At 44.5% G+C, this 19,083-nt stretch overlaps 1 pseudogene; it reads left to right on the forward strand.

Moving 5' to 3' along the window:
* The first annotated feature begins 1,131 nt into the window (after positions 1-1,131).
* On the forward strand, positions 1,132-18,189 carry LOC104872335 (annotated as a pseudogene).
* Positions 18,190-19,083: the final 894 nt, after the last annotated feature.

The following is a 19,083-nucleotide window of genomic DNA, read 5'->3' on the forward strand; positions in this document are numbered from 1 at the left end:
GCAGATCAAATGTTGCAGAGAGAATTCAAAGAAAAGCAGGATATATAGATTTCTATTCTATACCCTGCTTTTCTATGCTGTCTCCAGATGAGCTGCCCATCTCTCAGAACATTTAATCTCGTTCAGTACCTTCCCACTGGCCAGGGAGCAAGGACTCGAATGAAAGTGCTTGGTCATGACCAGGGAGCTGGTCAGTCCCCGACACCAGAGACCTTTGTTCTCCCCTGAGGCAATCTCAGGTGGCTTTGTCCCTGGGAAGCCAATCATTGCATAAAACTCCTTATCTTCTTCTTTAGTGGAGCTGAGGTGAGTGTGGGGTGGGCAGCTGAAATGGACCAGTAACGGAGAGACCTAGTCATGAAAGCAGACAGAGAATGCACAGCTCCAAGCACTCCTGTTAGAGCTGCCTAAAACCCAGAAAAGATGGAACTATGAGGGACAAGTTTGTGAAGTCAGAGCCCCTCAGGTCAGAGTCCATGGGTGATAGTCTTGAACTGGGGTTAAAAACTTGTGTAGCAACATTAGATTTCTCTGTTCAAGTTCTATCTTCTCTACTGGTGGGCCATTAGCCATAAGCAAGTTATTGATCTCTCTGATTCTTACTTTCTTCATCTTGGAATCATGCTTATATATATCTCAATATCTGTAGCACACTTGCGAGATGCACATGACTCTGGATACAATCTTCATCGGGGTAAGGGTTGGGGATGAGTCATGTAACAGCCATCTCTCAGGTCACAGTGAAGACTCCAGAAAATGACTCTTGTGAATTTCAGGAGTCACTCGATACCTGCCATTTTGTTTTGTTTTGTTTTGGTTTGGTTTGGTTTTTTTGAGTTAGGGTCTTGATGAAACCCAGGCTGGCCTCAAACTCATGGCAATCCTCCTGCCTCAACTTCCAGAGTGTTGGGATTACAGGTGTGATCCACCACGTCTGGCTCAGTACTTGCTATTTTTAGTCAACATACTAGTCTTTAATCTGCATCTGGGCGAAAATGTTTGTGCTTCCTGACTCTTTCTAGATAGAAGACTCTAAAATTTCTCCATAGAACCAGAAGAATCTTCAAAACATCCTGCACAAAATTTGAAGGTGTGGGCATGAAGATGGGATTGACCACTAGGGTCCAGTGGTGACATGCCCAGTGACTGATCATGGTATGTACAAGTAGGTGCACAGATCCATGCATGTGACTATGCAGATGTGGCCAGAGCTCTGATGGGTCTCTGCTCAGCATCCTGGAGCTGAGGGAATGGGGAGAGAAAGGTGTTGAGAAATTGTTCATCTGAGTCCCAGCCACTCACCAAGTGGGGAGGCCAGGCTACACCCTTGGGCTTTCCTCACCAACCTGGGCTGGAGGCCAGGTTTCCTTGCCCAAGTGATTGGGATAATGGGAGAACAGGATAGAGTTGTGAATGATGGACATCCCATGGCTTCCTCACTGGTTCCTAAGTGTCCAGCCATTTGCCTTGCTTCTGAGATCTGTCTGTACCCAACCTTCACTATAGGAGTAGGTGCTGTTGCTCTTCAAAAAGAAATATCCGGAGCACTCTGGAGATTGTGGAGTGCTGAGCAGAGACCCAGAGGCCAAAGGAAGAGAAACCAAGAAAGAGAAAAAGATTAAAGGGGGCAAGGACCTGGAAGCAGTGGAGACAGCAGATTCACTGAATCAATGGCGAGGGGATAGGATGTGGCAGCACAAATTTTCCCTGGCCAGTGACACATCAGAGTTGGCAGCAAAAGCAGCATTGTCATATTATTGGGGCAAAGACAGTATGATCTTGGTGATTGCAGCCTCCCACACTCTGGCTAGGGCCCTGCTTACCCTCTGATTTCCCCCAACTGTCCTCACTTCCCCCTTCCACTCTAGTTGGGACTGCCTAAGCCAACCAACTATGTGAACCTTGCTCCTTGTTGGAAGGGGAAAAAAACGTCTGAAGAAATCTGAGCTAGAGTTGCCCTCTGCTGTAGCCTTTAAATTCCCATCTTAAGGAAATACACACAGAGTGAGGTTGAGCCGGGACAGCCTTCTGCCATTAAAGACACAGAAAAAGATTCTGAGTGCAGAGGTAAATTGCTGTACCCAAGCAGAATCTGGAGCAGAAGTTGATCCTCTGTTCTAGCAGCCTTGGACCTGGGTCTCAGCTAGGGAGCAGCCACTCTAGCATCTGCGAACTAAAATGTCTATGTGTTTTCTGCAAGAGAAGGTGAGCTTCCAAGCAACAGCTCTAGCACCGTGTTCCCACAGGCTCTGGTTGGGCCTCTGGATAAGTTGCTGCTGGGAAAGAAAAATGAGAGTTTCTGGGAGGACTTGCCTGTCTTTTGAGTTATACTGCCTTCATGTGGTTCGGAGTATGGATTATAGTTTGGAAATGTGATCCTCCAACTTTTTGTTTCTTAAGCTTGTCAAAAGACAAAATTACAACACATTTACTTATACATATAATTGACTTTAATTTTGGTTATGGACAGGACGGAATAAAATCTGTTTTTTCTAAACAGAATAAAATCTCCTATTGGGAAATAATAAAATCATGGGTTCTGTAAGTTGAAAATAAGGAAACTATTTTAAAAAACTGGTTAACATTCAATTACCTCAGTCTGCTTTTTTGTAGGTGTTAAAACAGAAGGCCCTAATGATACCAAAGACCTGTCATGTAAAGGTACAAGATCCCAATAATGAATGTAATTATACTGTATATCTAAAATGTATCAATAAACTCAACAAAAGAAAAAAAATAAACAAAACAGAGGCCCTTATGCTGACCCCAGTTGACTGGAATCTTATTTTCAAAGAACAAATGGTCTATCTGGGGATCTGTCTTCTTTAAAGTTCCACTTTGACACTGTGGCATTTAGCATGAGTAGCATTTAGCATAAGCTCTATTTTGATTTAATCTGATGTATTGGACCCAAGTACAGCTCAGTAAAAAAAACTGGCCTCCTGCAGGGTATAGTGGTATGCACATGTAATCCCCACACTTAGGAGGCTGATGCAGAAGGGTTGTCATGAGTTCAAGGCCAGCCTGAACCACATAGTAAATTCAAGACCTTATCTCAAAAACAAAACAAAACAAAAATACCTAAGCAAAAACACACAAAATCATGGCCTCCTATAATTTTAGTTTAACAATTTCATATGCAGACCCAGTTTGAATTACATTTTGCAACAGGGCCTTGCTAAATTGCCCAGAATGACCTCAACTTGGAATCCTCCGGCATCAGCCTCCCAAGTAGCTGGAATCACAGGTATGCACCACTGTACCTGGGTATGAGCATGTCTTTTTTGTCATTTCTGCTGATGAGAGACCATTTGACATTTGACAGATGGCTACATGTAAACATTTAAAACTTCTGCAAAAATAAAATGCTAATCTGATGAATGGTATCAAGAGTTTAGGGCCAGGGATTTAACTCAGGGGTTCCACCTTGTGCCTCACAAGCACAAGGACCCGAGTTCAATCCCTGGTACCAAAAAAAAAAAAGAGCTTAAAGTAGTGATGGCAAATCTTTCAGAGCTCTTAATGATACAAACACCCTACTGCAACAAGTGTGTCATAGGTTCATCACCACTGGTTTAGAGTATGCTCCTTAGCCAGGATTCCTATGAACCAAATCAGCTAAAATAAAATAGAGGAGTGAGTTATATGAGGAAACTTCCCATTTTAAGGCAGGACTTGTTTGTTAATTTCTTCAAAACAAGTCTCCACAATGTATTTACCCACGTGCAACGAGGAGTGTCAGCAACTGTGAAGACTCATCCTGTTCAACGAGTAGCTAGTAATTCTATCATCTTGTATCCCATCACTGAGTTTATTAAAATAAAGAACAAGAACAAGAGAATCTAGAGAAATAAATCTATAACAGGGACTGTTTGTACAATTCGAACAACAGTTGCATTACGGGTGTTGCTCAAGCTGGCACTGTACAAACTAAAGAATCTCTTAGGTCATGTGAAGATTTGGATTTGATATCACAGATCCAGTGCTCAGTGGTATTGTCCCGCCAAGTGAAAGAGGTAGGCCCGAGCAAGGAAAAATCAAAATAAGGTAAGAATCTCATAATGATGAAGAGTCTTGTTCTAACATTGTGGGAAAAGCTGTCCATAGCACAAAAGTTGTCACCTTTTCATATGGTTTGCAATTTGAATGCCTTTGGTTATAACATGAGGCATTTTGGTAAACCTTCTGTGCAGCCTCTATAAGCAGGAGGGGTTTTCCCTGAAATTTACAGCAAGCTGTTCAGGTCTAGCTTAGTGGGGTTTAGAACCAGAACAGTTTTTGTTAGTGATTTTTTTGAGAGAAAATTGGATTGAAGGAACCTAGGGGAAATTAGGGTCCAAAAATGTGGGGAGGGGGGAAGATTAGGACTACAATCCAATAGCAGATACATTAAAATTTTCTCTGAAATAATTTCTCTCTATATATTGTTTTGTTTAATATAATTTTAAGATTTCAAGTTAGTGAAAAAATATTTGAAAGTACAAATATTTATCCTATTTACATTCACCAACTTTATGCATTCTTAACAATTATTTTTTAATTGCTCATGGAGAACAAGGCAGGGTCAACATTTCCAAGGGGTTCACTCTTAGTTGGAAGATTAAGATCTATGACAGTCATTCTTGTCAACTTGATCGAATTAAGAGACTCTTGAAGAGGTGGGTGGATTGTGAAGGCCCTGACATCATAAATGCATCAATTCACTAATGAGTTCATAGCTGAGTGGCCTATCAGGAAGTGGGTCGCAGTTGGAGAAAGCAGTTCGCTGGGGCTGTCCCTTTCTCCAGCTCTTTCTCTCTCTGGCTTCTGTGGCTTCTTCTCTTTTTTCTGGCTGCTATGAGGGAAGGAGCTTTCCTTCCCTGGATCTTCCACCTTGATATTTCTGCCTGGGAACCATGTGGCCATGGACTGAAATTTCTAAAATTGTGAGCCAAGGTAAACCTCTCTTCTTTCTTCTTTCTTTAAGTTGTATACGTCGGTTATTTTTGTCCCAGGAATATAAGGATGACTAATATCACATCTCAAATACATGGAAAAAGAACACTTACTTTCTCTAGGAAAGAGCCTAGGGCATGTTATCTATTATTAGAGATGCATTTTACAGGGGATGCAGACTTAATTTTAAATCTAATTGTTTCCAAAGCTCCTCTGGGTAGACAAAACATCTGGTTTTGCTAAAGCTGGATTTTTCTCTAGAATGTAGTCTTGTAATTTTTCTCTGGAGAAAGACTATGAAACCTGACCCTAACTGGCTTATCAAGACAGCCACTCTCTTAAAAGAGTCTTCACCAGGAGGAGAATTAGGTTCAAGTGTGTTCCATTGTCTCATAGGTGAGATATGAGGGATTCAAAGGGATGTAGGAGAGAAGGGTGGGGGGAAGATACAAAGGCAACAAAATATCATAGGAATGAGCTATAAGATTAGAAGAGGTGTGATGGCTTAGATCTAAAATATCCCACAAAAGTCTTGCTTTTGGAGGTAGGTCCTGGCCAGAGGAGGTGGGTCCCTGAATATAACTTGGAAAGGTATATTGTCCTCAGCTCCTTTCTCTCTCTATTTCCTGGATGCTATGAGTGGAGCAGCATTGCTATACAATGCCTTTTTGCCATGTCGCTTCTACCTTGGAGCTGGTGGAGCATAGGCTTAACCTACTGAAACTGTGAGCCAAAATAAACTTCTGCTCTGTTAAACTGCAGGTATTGAGTATATTGTCCCAGTAATAGGAAACTAATACAGAAAATTGGCAATAGGAGTGGGGCTATTGTTGTGACCCACTGCACCTTACCATGTGATTTAGAAGTCTTTGGAACTTGTTTGTGGAAGGAGTTTTGAAAAGCGTGGAGGAAGAGGATAAAGAATCCCTAAATTACAATGCTGGTCAGAGCTCAGAGGACCAGAATGCTGATAAGTAAGAAGGAGATTGGTAGCTGAGTTGGTGGTGCCTGGCTATAATCCCAGTACACAGGAGGCTGAGGCAGGAAGATTGCCATGAGCTCAAGGACAGGTTGGAATACATAGTAAATTCAAATCTAGCCTGAACTATATAGAAAAAAAAAAAAGAAGAAAAGGAAAAGTATGAGGACAGTAAAGGCCAGGCTCATGTAGTTTCAGTTGGGAACAAAGGCTATTGAAAAATGGATAAGAAGCCATATGTGTTATGCTTGGACAAAAAGTTTGTTTACATTTTGCGTATGTCCTGAGACTTTGCAGGAGACTGAGATTGACAGTGGTGGACTAATTGATTTTTCAGAGGAAATTACAAGGTAGCCCAATGTTCAGGCTGTGGCATGAATACTGTTAGCTGCTTTAAAGCTACATTTACAGTGAGAATCAGAAGTAAACAGCAGAGCTGAAAAACTTACAAAGTTTGCAGTTTTATGAGAAAGGGAGCATCTATAAAGTCGGGGAAAAGGAGAGCATGATTGCTGAAAAGATTAGCATTAAAAACAAGGTAGATACTTTGTATCCAGACAATAGGAAAGATACCTTAAGAGCATCTCATGAATCAGTAAAGTCATACCCAGTATAGTCTCAAAGGTGTAAAAGTATAAACCTTTCATTTGAGTAGAGAGCCTTTGGGCTCCCTGGTGGAGAAAGGCTGTTGAGGGAATTGGTTCCTTCACATTTATTTCACTATTCTCAGCTATACAGGCACTCCGAGGCTGCTGAAGTTATGGGGTGCTTGGCTATTGCCCATGCTTGTGGCAGAACTTAGCATTATTCAAATGGTGCAGGTTTTTTTTAGGGAAGAATTGGGTCACGGACGATTCCACCTGAAATTCAAAGGAATGCCTGTGAGGCCAAGAAATGTGCCCTTAAGGGGACAATATGTGAAGCTGTGAGAGTGGAGACTCCACAACATTGGGGGAATGTAGAATACCTGATGAGGAAAACTGTTGCCTTATCAATGGACTAATTTTCTGCAGCTTCAATTACCGATGGTCACCTATGGTCCAAAAATATTAAATGAAAAAATCCAGAATTAACAATTCATAAGTTTTAAATTACCCACACTTTTGAGTAGTGTGATAAAACCTCTTGCTTTTCTACTACATTCTGTCCAGTGTAAGAATTTTCCCTTTGTCTGGAATATTCATGTTATATATGCTACTTACCTACTAGTCACTTAGCAGCCACCTTGGTTATCAGATCCACTATTTTACAGTGCTTGTACATAGGGTTTGGAACTGTATTCAGCTTCAGGCATTCACTGGGGTTCTTGGAACACATTCCCTGCGGATACAGGTGAGGGCTACTGTAATTACCATTAAATGCTAGTTTCTCTTTGCCCTAGTCAGATACCTGAGGCCTCCCTACAGAACACAGTCCTGTTTCTGCCACATTTTCTGTTTTTATCAGTGACTCAGCCACTGTAAACACCAAAATGTCCATGCTTCTGCACAGCACAAATCAACCCTCAGTATGGGACCTTAAGGCCATATGCTTTTTTTTTTTTTAGTGCTGGGGATAAACCCAGGGCCTCATGCACACTAGGTAAACACCAATGAATGACATCCCCAGCCACTTTTAAAACTTTAATTTACAGCAAAATCTTGCCAACTTGCCCAAGCTGGCCCTGAACATGCCTTACCCTCGTGAGTGGCTGGGCTTACAGGCCTCTACCACTGTGCCAGGCTCTTATGATCTTTCACAGCTCACTAATCCTGAACACAAAAGCCAAAAACAGATGTAAGGGTGGGGGTGGGGGCAAATGCAGAAAGGAGCAAAGTTCATCTTGAGAGGACAGTACAGTCCTTCAGTTTCCCCATGATAGACTGGGGACCTCAAAAGTGACCCCCCACATTTCTTAGCAGTGTCTTTCAAGTCCTGTTGTAACTGCCAAGACTGATAAAGGCAAAATTACCCAAAGTTGGTTATAGAACTAACTGGATATTATTTGCAATTCATAAACCAAGGCAAGCCTCTGCTCTAAAAAATGTAATGAAAGCTCCCACTGAAAATAGCACAATGTGATAAATGAGGTAGGACAAGGAAGCAAGGCAATTTTTTAAAAGTTTGGTTGAGATAAGGTTATTGCTGGTTATTTCTTTCTCTGTCTCTCTCTGTCTCTGTCTCTCTCTCTCTCTCTCTCTCTCTCTCTCTCTTTTGGTAAAGGTTAAAGACAGAAAATTTTGTTACTATGCATTCTGGTACACTGGAATGTTGTTTTCATGAAAAACTTGTCTGTTTGGGGAATTATATACTTCTTTAAAGCTTCAGTTTGATCATAGGACAGTAAGAATGAGTAACTCCATTTGGATAGTTAGGGCCTGCTGAAGGAATTTTCCCCCAAACAATCACCTCCCATAGTTTTCTTTAACAATGCCCCCTAAATCCAGAATTCCCTGGTAACTTTTGAGATTCTAGGTAACTTGTTGAGGGAGAGAGTCCAGAGTTCCAGAGAAAATATGGCCATCTTTTCTGAGTTATGCTGCCTTCAATAGGCAAGAATGTAGGTCGCAGTTTGAGTCCTTGCTTAAAGCTTGTTTCCTAAGCTTTAATATAAAGAAATATTTAGTCATGCTGGTGCATTTATATGTGGGGTTTTCTTTCTTCATTAAGTTTATTGGTACATTTAAAGCAAATAATACAGTTGCATTTATCATTGGGATCTGGTACTTTTACATTATATATGTTGGTTCTTATCACCCCCTATATACATATATATGTGGGGTTTTCTTTGTGTGTTACAGAGGTGCAACTGTTTTCACCCTCTTTCTGTCCTTTCGTCCTGAGATCTGCTTCCCAATCTAAATGCACAGTTTTGGGAAACTTCCCTCAGTTTCAGTTTTAGGGTACATCCCACCCTCACATCACCTGGCTGCCCATATTGCCCCTTGCCCCAGCTACTGTACTGAGAAAGGGGGCTCTGTGCCCCTCCTCCTTCCTCCTTCCAGATCTCCAGGTCCTACACGACCACCACCACCATCTCAGCGCCTCCCTCTGGCGGCCTGCAGAATGGAGAGAAGGTGGAGAAAATGGCCCTCTACTCAGAAGAAGACATTCGTCCTGAAATGAAAGATGACTTTCGCGACCCCAACTATGAGGATGAGGAGGGTCCTGTGCCCAAGCTGGAGTTTGTCTGGAGAAACGTCATTCTGATGGCTCTGCTGCATGTGTCAGCCCTGTACGGGTTAACACTAGTTCCCACCTGCAAGTTCTATACCTGGCTGTGGGGTAAGCAGGTCCCATCTCTGGATAGGACCCCAGGGTGCTCAAGCTGTTAAGAGACGGGGTCTTACACACAGCATTGGCCCCTCTCTGTCCGCATTTCCCAGCAATGCCTCTGGTGGTCCAGGAGGCTGACTGCACTGGGAATAGAGCCCAGTGGGGTGGGGATGCAGGAGTGCCATTTCTGGTAGCTTCTTTTTCATTTATTTATTTATTTTTGAGACAGGGTCTCACTACGTAGTTGAGACTGACCTGGAACTCACTATGTAGCTCAGGCTGGTCTTGAACTCACAGCGATCCTCCTGCCTCAGCCTCCCCAGTGCTGGGATTACAGGTGTGCGCCTCCACGCCCGGTGTCTGGTAGTTTCTTAACAGGGATGTTGGGGAGTGACTCATGAGCCCATGTGCAGGGCTTTGAGGGGAAGAACAGGGGCAGAGAGGCAGCTGCCCCTGAATGAGCTTTACTGTCTCTGTTTGAGTTATTAGTATGGCTGCCTGTGGGAGGCATGGGCTCCTGATAGTGGTCAGGGGCTTCATGAGCTCTGTGTGTCATGGGACAGAGTAAGGAGAAATGGTTCAGAACCGTGGATCATTGAAGAGGAAGTCACACATAGAGGCTCACCTAGAAGAATATATGGACCTCCCCTCTTGGCCAGATCTAGCTGGTTTGATGTAGAGGCAAAATAGAGACAACTGCTGTTTAACTTACTTGCATAGATGTTTGGTTCTGTTGCTCCAGGTATGTCTCCAGTGTGCAGCATGTGCTAGCCAAGCAAATGTTCTTAGAATCTGATTAAAGGAATGTTGCGTGTTGCATTCCCTACTCAGCCCCTCTTTCCTAGGCCCTGGGATGCCAAGATCCCACTACCTTCTAGCATCAGTCCTCCCTACCAGTATGCATCCCTCTGTGGCAGGGACAGCCAGGCTAGAAGAAAGAGCCTAGGCAGCTCCGGCCTTCAGGCTGCTTTAGTGAGGGAGATGGTTGCCACTTTTTACTGACCTGTCCCTCGCTAAACTCTTTCAGGGATCTGTGGATGTATGCTGAGAGCAGAGGCTGTGTCCTGGATCCACACATGTGCTTTTCAGTTGGTTTCACCTAGGCTCCCTGAAGTCCAAGTTGGCAATATGGAACATGGAGTTCTGCAAACCTAGGGGTACAATTGAGCTCTCCCAGGGGTGATGAGTGAAGACTCCCTTTCCAGAAGACAACGGGCTTTCGGGAGCATTCTCCCTGTGGTTGCTTTCTGCCAGCTCTGTCGTGTGGTAGTGGTGTAGACCGGAAGTGGCTAGTTTACCAGGTGTGAATTGTCTCGCTTTTGGACCTGTGGTAAGACCATCCAGCTTTGTTGTACCAAATCCTCCAGATGTCCCAGAGAAACACAATTGAGAAGATCCTTATCTTGTGATTGCAGTTTTGTGAGGTAGCAACCGTACACTCTTATCAGTAGGAAGACTATGTTCCTAGGTTATAACGTATTATCATTGCCACAGAAGCACCTACTAGAAGCAGGCCAGGTGCAGTAGGTATATGTGTTGGTAGACAAGGAAGGATTGCTCTTTTTGTGAAGGGAGGGGCACTTGTGTTTTCTCACTGCCGGGAGACCCACAGAGCTTGGGTGCAGAATGATGAGTAGGAATTGGATTTCCCAGGGAGGCTATGGACGTTTCTGTCCACTCCTCCTCAAGAGGAGTCTTCACAATTAGCTTTCTGATCCACAAACCCTTTCCAGGCTTGGCAGTCGCTGTAGGCCTTACTCATTCTAGAGTTTGTCCAGACTGCCTGTATTTGGTCACCTATAGAGGCTACTATGGGGAGCAGAATGCTATTACAAAGCTGAGGTAGTGCTGACTGCCTTTTGGGTCTTGCCCTAGTATGTGTGCTGTGATTCTGGACAGAAACATGGAACAAAGAGCCAGATTGTGACATACTTCAGTCCTGTCCCTGAGCCTTCTGATCATGACTTAAATGACGAGTGATCATCTTAAAATGGCGATTTCAAAACTCATGGGTTCTAAGGAAAAAATAAAGGCTAGAGGACTCAGTCTGGGCATCTACCCACCCTTGGAGTTCACCAGCTTTTCTTGTTTTATCCCAAGGAAAAATGCAAACTTACCAACTGGTTTTGATTCTACCGTTTTCATGACTGAAACTATGACATGGTCCTATGTCTTTCATTTTGGAGCTAATCAGAAAAGCCCTCGGGGCAGAGCTGAAGTATTATTTTTGCCAACACTGAGAGCTAATGTTGAAAACTCCTCTGGCAACTTCCAGGAAAAGCTGTGAAGTATTGCTTAACCATTGATGTGGACACTGACAGTCCTTCCCTGGGGCTTGACCCACCCAGACGTGTGCTTATCACAAACACTAGAGCACCTGGATTCTTATTCCAATTCCCCTGTTAATATGAGGCCACATGTTCTCAGAGGCAAGTGCTAGGGACATCTGCAGCATGAAACAATTGTGGGTACTTTCTTGGAACCCCATGTGCATGTTTCTGTTTTGCCCAAAGCTCTTCCCTTTGTCCTTGGGGCACTGGCTCTCCTGGGTTTTTTCCAAGTAGAAAGGTGGTGAGGCACAGAATCGGAGAAGATCTCAACCAGCACATGAACCGGAGGCTGCAGATCACCTGAGGCCTGAACCCTAGCTCAAAAAGACTGTGCCAGAACATGCCATGGACAGAGTCTGGCTCGGCTCCTCTGAGGATTCTGTAGGAAGGACAGCACAGGGTATGGTGAAGAGTGTAGGAAGAAGAGGAGGCTTTTTAGGAAATCTTTATTTCTGGCTACAGAAGATCACAGGGCCATTTGTCGCAATGCACAGTGTCTCTAAAGAAAAGTAAATGCTGTGGCCACCGAGATGCCATTGTTCCCAGCTGCCCCCTAAGAATGGCATTGTTAACAGTTTTTATCAAGGCCTCACTCTCTGGCTCCTACAGCAGCTGAGTAGAGGAAGACATAGTACACCCAGCACCTGCTTCCCCCTTTGAGACCATACGTGGCACCTCCTGGTTCTGCAGGACAATATGAGGGTGCTCTGTTGCCAGCTTTGACACCTCACAGGACTTTCTAGAATTAGCACGGATGGAGTCTGGGCTGATGGAGGGATTTGGCAGCCTGCAGACACTGCAGCTGACTACAGGTGCAGCAGTGGGTGAGGGGAGGTTACAAATGACAGAGCTGGAACAAGCACTGCTTGGTGACAGAACACCTAGCTTCAACAGGGCTGCAGTTTTACTAGCCATGTAATTCTGCAGGAATGCTTAACCTCGCTCAAGATTCTTTTCTTCAATTGCAGTGTGTCACAGAACTAGCATTTGACCTCATCGAGTTGTGCAAAGGCTATGAGAATATTCATACTTTTGTTGAAGCTTGAGCCACTTGTGCCAGCATGACTGTGTGAAGGGTTGACTTTCTGCCTCTCGGTGTCCTTAGCTTCAGGGGTTCTTGAGCTTATCTCTGTTGCGAGGCAGAGAGGTGAGGAGACAATGGAACTTTTTCAAATAGTGAAACATGAGGTCTCATTGATGAAGGCATCTCCAGGGTTCAGAGGAGAGCAAATCTTTACGTAAAGCTGGAAGAAGACACAGACCAGGCATCAGGAGTGTGTCCATAACATGCTTCCCCTGATAGGACTTGACCATTAGTGACTTTTCCACTGTCTTGGGCTGGCAGTGTTTTTCTACCTCGTGACCAGTGTCCTGGGCATCACAGCAGGAGTTCATCGCCTGTTGAGTCACCGAACTTACAAAGCCAGGCTGCCTCTGAAGATCTTCCTGATCATCGCCATCACAAGGGTGTTCCAGGTGAGAAGTTGGCACTGCACGGCTCTATTATCTCCAACCTGATGGAAAGGAGGGCACGAGCAGCCAGGGAGGAGCCCCAGCAGGTGCTCACTGCCCAGCCTGGTCCTCTGTTGTCACCTCCAGTGCAGGCTCAGTGCTGAGGTTCAACAGGCATGGGGAGCATCAGAGTCTTGAGGACAACAAATAGGAGATGAATGGAACATGTTCTGCTGGTACAGGGTTACTTTTGAATCCAAAGTCCCTGTGCTATCACATGGTGTGATGGTCTTTTGCAATAAGGAGCCAGGATACAAAGCCAAGTACTAATCCTGGTGTCCCAGGCAATCAAAAGGAACTAAACCCACACTTTACAGGGACAGCTACAGGACCCCAGCACAGTAAGATAGAAGGTGATGTGTCACACACTCAACACCTGTGTTGTTTCAGATAAGAAGAGCATACACTTCTGTAGCAACAACTGTGCTGGCACTGTGCTAAGCACTTGGCATAGATGAACTCATTAAGCCCTCACACTATCTTAGCAGATAAGTTCTATCATTACCTTATTTTACTGATGAGGAAATTGAGTCACTGAAAGGTTGAACAGACCAATCTTGTGATCCCACCTGGGTCTCTCATGCTAAACAAGTCTAGGACAGAATGCGGGGAAGAGAGCAGAGGAAAACAGCAAGCCAGATAAGTCCTCCTTTACATGGTGAAATCTGAGATGCTTACGACCTTTGCATAATCACCTCTGCCTTAGCAATGTTCAACTGGAGGCTTGTGATGATGTCCTTATAGGGCAAAGGGAAGAAAGAAACATATTGGTACATTTTTTCAAGGGATGGAAAGAGTCCCAGACAATCCCCGATGTCTTCTGGTAATGTGATCATGGTCACAAGTTATGTGAGGCCTTGTTATTGGGTTGCATAAGCCATTACTTGGGGTGGCATCAGGATTAAGCTCACTGCAGCTTTATCCATACTCTTGCACACTAGGATACAAGGCCACCTGACACATACTCTCTGCTGGTGGACTAGTCACCCTCTTGAGACCCTGCCCACATTCTTTGAAGAACTGCAATTTTCTTTTTAATTAAATGATCTAAGTGTTAGGAGTTCCCTCCCTTTTACTGACATGCACCCTTTAGGAAGCAGCAGTGCTGTGCTTGTGAGCTGTGTCCACAAGGATTTTTCCACACAAGCTCTGGAGGCAAGTGTGCAGAAGAGCGCACCTACTGCATGCCTTCATTGGCACCAGGATCCTGAGGACTTTGTGAGGGTGGTCTGAGAGCCCTGGGCCCTTGCAGACATCTGCACTGAGTTCGGCCAGGAGGATATCTGTCTTTAGACCTGTATTCCCTTTGTCTCTTCCCCAGAACGATGTATACGAATGGGCATGAGATCACCGTGCCCATCACAAGTTCTCAGACACACATGATGACCCTCACAGTTCCTGACATGGCTTTTTCTTCTCACATGGGTTGGCTGCTTGTGCACGAACACCCAGCTGTCAAAGAGAAGGGCCAGTTGCTCGACATATCTGATCTAAAAGCGGAGGAACTGGTGATGGTCCAGAGGAGGTGAGTGAAAGCAAAACGGAGACAGGGATGTGGCTCTGGGCACCTAGGATTTGGGCATGTCACTTTTTCAGTTGCGATTTATAAAATAGAAGCTGGTGATTTCCCAGGTTTGCACATTCAAATTCATCATTTGGATTCCCATTTTTCAATGTTCGAAAGGCCTTCAATCCTTCCTTATTAGTTTCTTACTTTCTAAAATATTTCAGTGAAGCCCATCAAATGCAATCAATGTTCACTGACCTGTGATAGACACATAACAATGAATGTAGCTGAGTCCTTCCTAACAAAGTCTTTTGTTTCTATTAGGGGGTGGAGAATAAGTGAAGTGCCCAAATGAACATAATCAATAAGGACCATAATGAAGAAAATTTTCTGTACCATGAGATACACAGAAACTTTGGAAGCTGCTCAGTGGGGAGCTCTGGAAAGGGTTTATGAATGAAGTAGTATTGTACTCCATTCATGGATACAGACTTTCACAAGTATGCACGAATAGGGAGGATGAAATAGATAGATCGGAATGAACTAAACCCAAGCAGATTTCAGAAACATAGTCTTTCTGCTCCAGTATAGTTTGGCAGGAAAAAGGACTGAAAGAAAGACAGGCCATCATGTAGAGTCCTAGTCACAGACTAGGGTTTGATGCAGTTGGTGACAGGGAACCTCTGAAGGTTTCTTCAACAACAATGTGATCAGAGGCCACTCGGAACAGGGAAGGAACCGAGGAGCCAGAGATGAGAGCAAGGGCACAAGGTAGGAGGTAGGGAGGACCCAGGCTAGGAAAGCAGTGGCAGGAACAGAAAGGAGTTGGATGCAGGGAATGTCAATGACAGAAAAGTCAAAGGCGTGACTGCTCAAGGGACACGGGATTTTTCTCTTTCAAGGTCAATGGCCTGATTTATGGAAGAGCCGTGAGTGGGACAGGCCTTTGGAAGGACAGTTGCCTGAGCTGACTGAGGATACTCAGTGTTCTTCCTGAGGGAAAAGCAGAGCAACTCAAAGATTAGGGAGGGGCACCAAGAATTGAGGAGTGACACTCAGTACACATTGGGCCAAAGAGATGAAAGCAAAAGAAAGGAGCCCCAAGGCAGACAGACCAGAGCACAGGCAGCTGAATTTAGGTAATGAGTGTGCAATTCGACCTTGACCTGTTTGAATAACGTGGCCTCAAGTGTTCGTGGAAAAGAACAATGGAATTCAAGTCAGGAGGCAGGTGTTGCTCCATTAGTTACTGCTTGGGTGACTCTAGGAAAAGCAGTTAATGTATTTGCATTGCATCCTCTGAAAAGTGACATGCCAGTGTTGGTACACTAGAGATCTTCAACTCCATTCCCTCTTGCTTATCCCCTAACCTCCACACTCACAGCGTACAACAGACATGGCCCAGCCCAGTGACAGCACACAATACAGTTAGATGTGAGTGTTCTCTCCAGGGACTCTGTATGATCTCTCCACACAGGTACTATAAGCCTGGTGTTCTGTTGCTGTGCTTTATCCTGTCTACACTTATCCCCTGGTATCGTTGGGGTGAAACTTCTCTACACAGCTTGTATGTTGCTACTTTCCTGCCATATGCCTTTGTGCTCAGTGTCACCTGGCTGATGAACAGTGTTGCCCACCTGTATGCCTATCACCCATATGACAAGAATATTAGTCCCCGAGAGAATGCCCTGCTTTCCCTAGGAAGTTTGGATAAGTAAGCCGTGTACAAGAAGACCACATCTAGCGGGGTTTCGGTTAGGATATTCCACTAGAAATCAGAAAAACAATTCTATTTTTATGGCCACTTCGTATCTTTTGTCCATTTTAGAACTAGGGTGACTAGTTTAGGAAATTCATGAGTCAGACAGTGCTTTGAGTAAAAATGATGCTATCTTAGGTTCAGATTCAGAATCCATCCCCAAATACTATGTATATTGAATTCTCTTACATTTTCCTTTCCCAGCTCATTTCTGGTCTGGGCCACGGTCTCACCTGGGACAGAATACACTGGTCGGAAAATGGAAAGGTAGGGTAACAACGAGGAGACCAGTAAGCCTGCTGTTTTATAACTAACCATGCTCTATAAAATGTAGGAGAAATAACTGTGACTCAGTTCAATAAATGTCAAGTATGCCACTCTGAAAGTATTTTCTATCTTCCTGTTGTAGTTTTGTGAACCTCCTTCCAGGCACTTCCCACCATCATGCATACTCTTACCTTGACATGCATGTAAAATACATCGCTTATATTCTATAATTCTGAGGTTTTCGTGGAAATCGAATGATCTTGACTGAGGTGTATCTCAATGACTGACATTTCAACGTGGTTCTCAGTCTCTTGTTTTGTCCCTGTTGTCATTCCTGTCTCTAAGCCCGGTCATTCCTCTCTTCTACTTCACGCTTGGCTCTATTCTAGCTCTGTCTCTGCCTTCTCTGTTTCTCAAATTACATCCACCCCAATCGCAGGCTCATCCTCTCTGACACACTGACCTTCCCTTCAGTCTTCCTTGGGCTGTCTCTTGCTGCCCTACTTGCTACCCACGGATCTTCTCCCCGCTCCTCCCTTGTCAATGTATATTTCCGATGTCCTGCTAAATCACATCTGTAGGCCCGTGAGCACTCAGGGCCCAGCTATGAAACCCGTGTGGAAGTTAGCAATCAATCCTCTGTCATCAGCTAGGACAAGGTACGATCCCGGTGCAAAGAGTGAGAGAGGTTTCCCTGCTGCAACTTTCTTCACTTGCTTGTTATTCATATTGTTACTATTCTATCCGGGGTATTTTGAGTTTCATAGGTCTAAAGCTTTCACTTATTTGCTGTTCTCTGTCCCACCAAGAAGGACCGGTGTTGTTGGTGCTGGAAGCCATTCATACGGCAGAGTCCTGTGAGAGATGGCAGACTACCTGTGGAGAGTGTCCATGCATTTATCCATTACAGAAGTTGTCCCAGATCCAGAGTAAATTTACCCATTCTTTCCATACTGCTCGTCCTTCCAGGGAGCACCAGTGTGGTGGGGAAAGGTGTGCTGCTTACTCACCTTTGTAAGGAGCACAGCCACAGTTCTTCCTCTGGATGTTCCCCTGTCCTCCCTGTCCCAACACATGCATATATGCAGAGCCTGTGGGGTCCTAGGCAGGAATTTACTAAAGCTGTGGCATTTTGTGAGTATAAAATCCTTTGCCAGTAGTTGCCTTTTCTTTTCCTGTGAAAGAAAATGTCTTCCCACAAAGACTCCTGACAGCCACAGTGGACAACCAGGCCCTCTTGACTCTTATGCCTCTGAGAGCATGTATTTGCTTCAGAGTCTACGACCCTGGGTTCATCCATTCACTCAATATTCATTCATTCAACAACAGCAGGTTCCTGAAAGATCCGAGGTACCCTGCCAAGTTAGAGGTGTGGAGCGACGAAGAAGACAGCAAACTACTGAGCTCCATCACTTCCCTCCTTTTGTTCAGGTGAGAGCTTCACAATGACCACCACTCCTTCCCCTATGACTACTCTGCCACTGAGTACTGCTGGCACATTGACTGTCCCACGTTCTTCACCGATGGCATGGCTGCCCTTGGTCTGGCCTATGGCCGGAAGAGGGCATCCAAGGCTGCTGTCTTGGCCAACATGCAAAGATCTGGTGATGGCAGCTGCAAGAGCAGCTGAGTTTGGAGCAATCTGGCTTCCTATTCTTTTTTTCTTCTTCTTCTTGTTTCCTATTCTTAACGACCAGCTGGACAGAAGTTTAATGTTGTATTGATGAAGTGCTACACAACATTACCAAGGTGCTACAGATGATGACGTTGGCTGAGTCTAGTACAGTGGTGTGCTTCTAAAATTCACGAGTACTGCACAAGACAACTGAAGTATTGAAAACTACTGAAAGGCAATGACTCTATTTGATGACACTAAGCTGATGCTGTCTTCCAATCCCATTGACCTTAGTTATGTTCTTATCACCTTTCCCCTGCTCTGCTTGACTCCTTTCCAGGCAAGCAGTGGTCACCTATAGGTTGGGGTCCACCTTTCTAACCTTAGAAACATTTCTAGAGTCCAAAAGTTAAGAGCTTTTGCCTCAGATAGCTCTTTCCTTGACTTGTCCTGAGTTCTAGGTAGAGGGCTCAAGCTAAAGAGGCTAGAAAATCTCCTGGGAACTTGTCTGTTAAATATAGTGCCCCGTGGTGGCCAGAGGAAGGGAAAAAACTTCATTTTACACAACACATACAAAATACATAAATTACAAAGGGAGAAAGTTGGCGTGTATGACATGATCCCTACGTAAGAGTGGTATTGAGGAAGAAGGAATGAAGAAGCTCCTTCTGTGATCACACACTCACTTGCCTACCTTGCGGAGACGTGTGCCCCTCTGCACAGCTTCCTGTCTCTCCTGAACCCGAGTAAGGGATAGCCATGGAGCTTGGTGATGCTAGTACACCATACCAAATCTTAACACCTCAGTATGGTTTGCGCTGAGGATATAGGGCAAGCATTTACTTAGCAGGACCAACAGTGGCTCTGCTGGGGAAGGATTTTTAAATTTCTTTAACAGCAAGGAAATTTTGCACACAACACAAA

Source organism: Fukomys damarensis, unplaced genomic scaffold, assembly GCF_012274545.1.
Source record: "Fukomys damarensis isolate Sample0158 unplaced genomic scaffold, DMR_v1.0_HiC HiC_scaffold_8, whole genome shotgun sequence".
NCBI classification, from domain to species: Eukaryota; Metazoa; Chordata; class Mammalia; order Rodentia; family Bathyergidae; genus Fukomys; species Fukomys damarensis.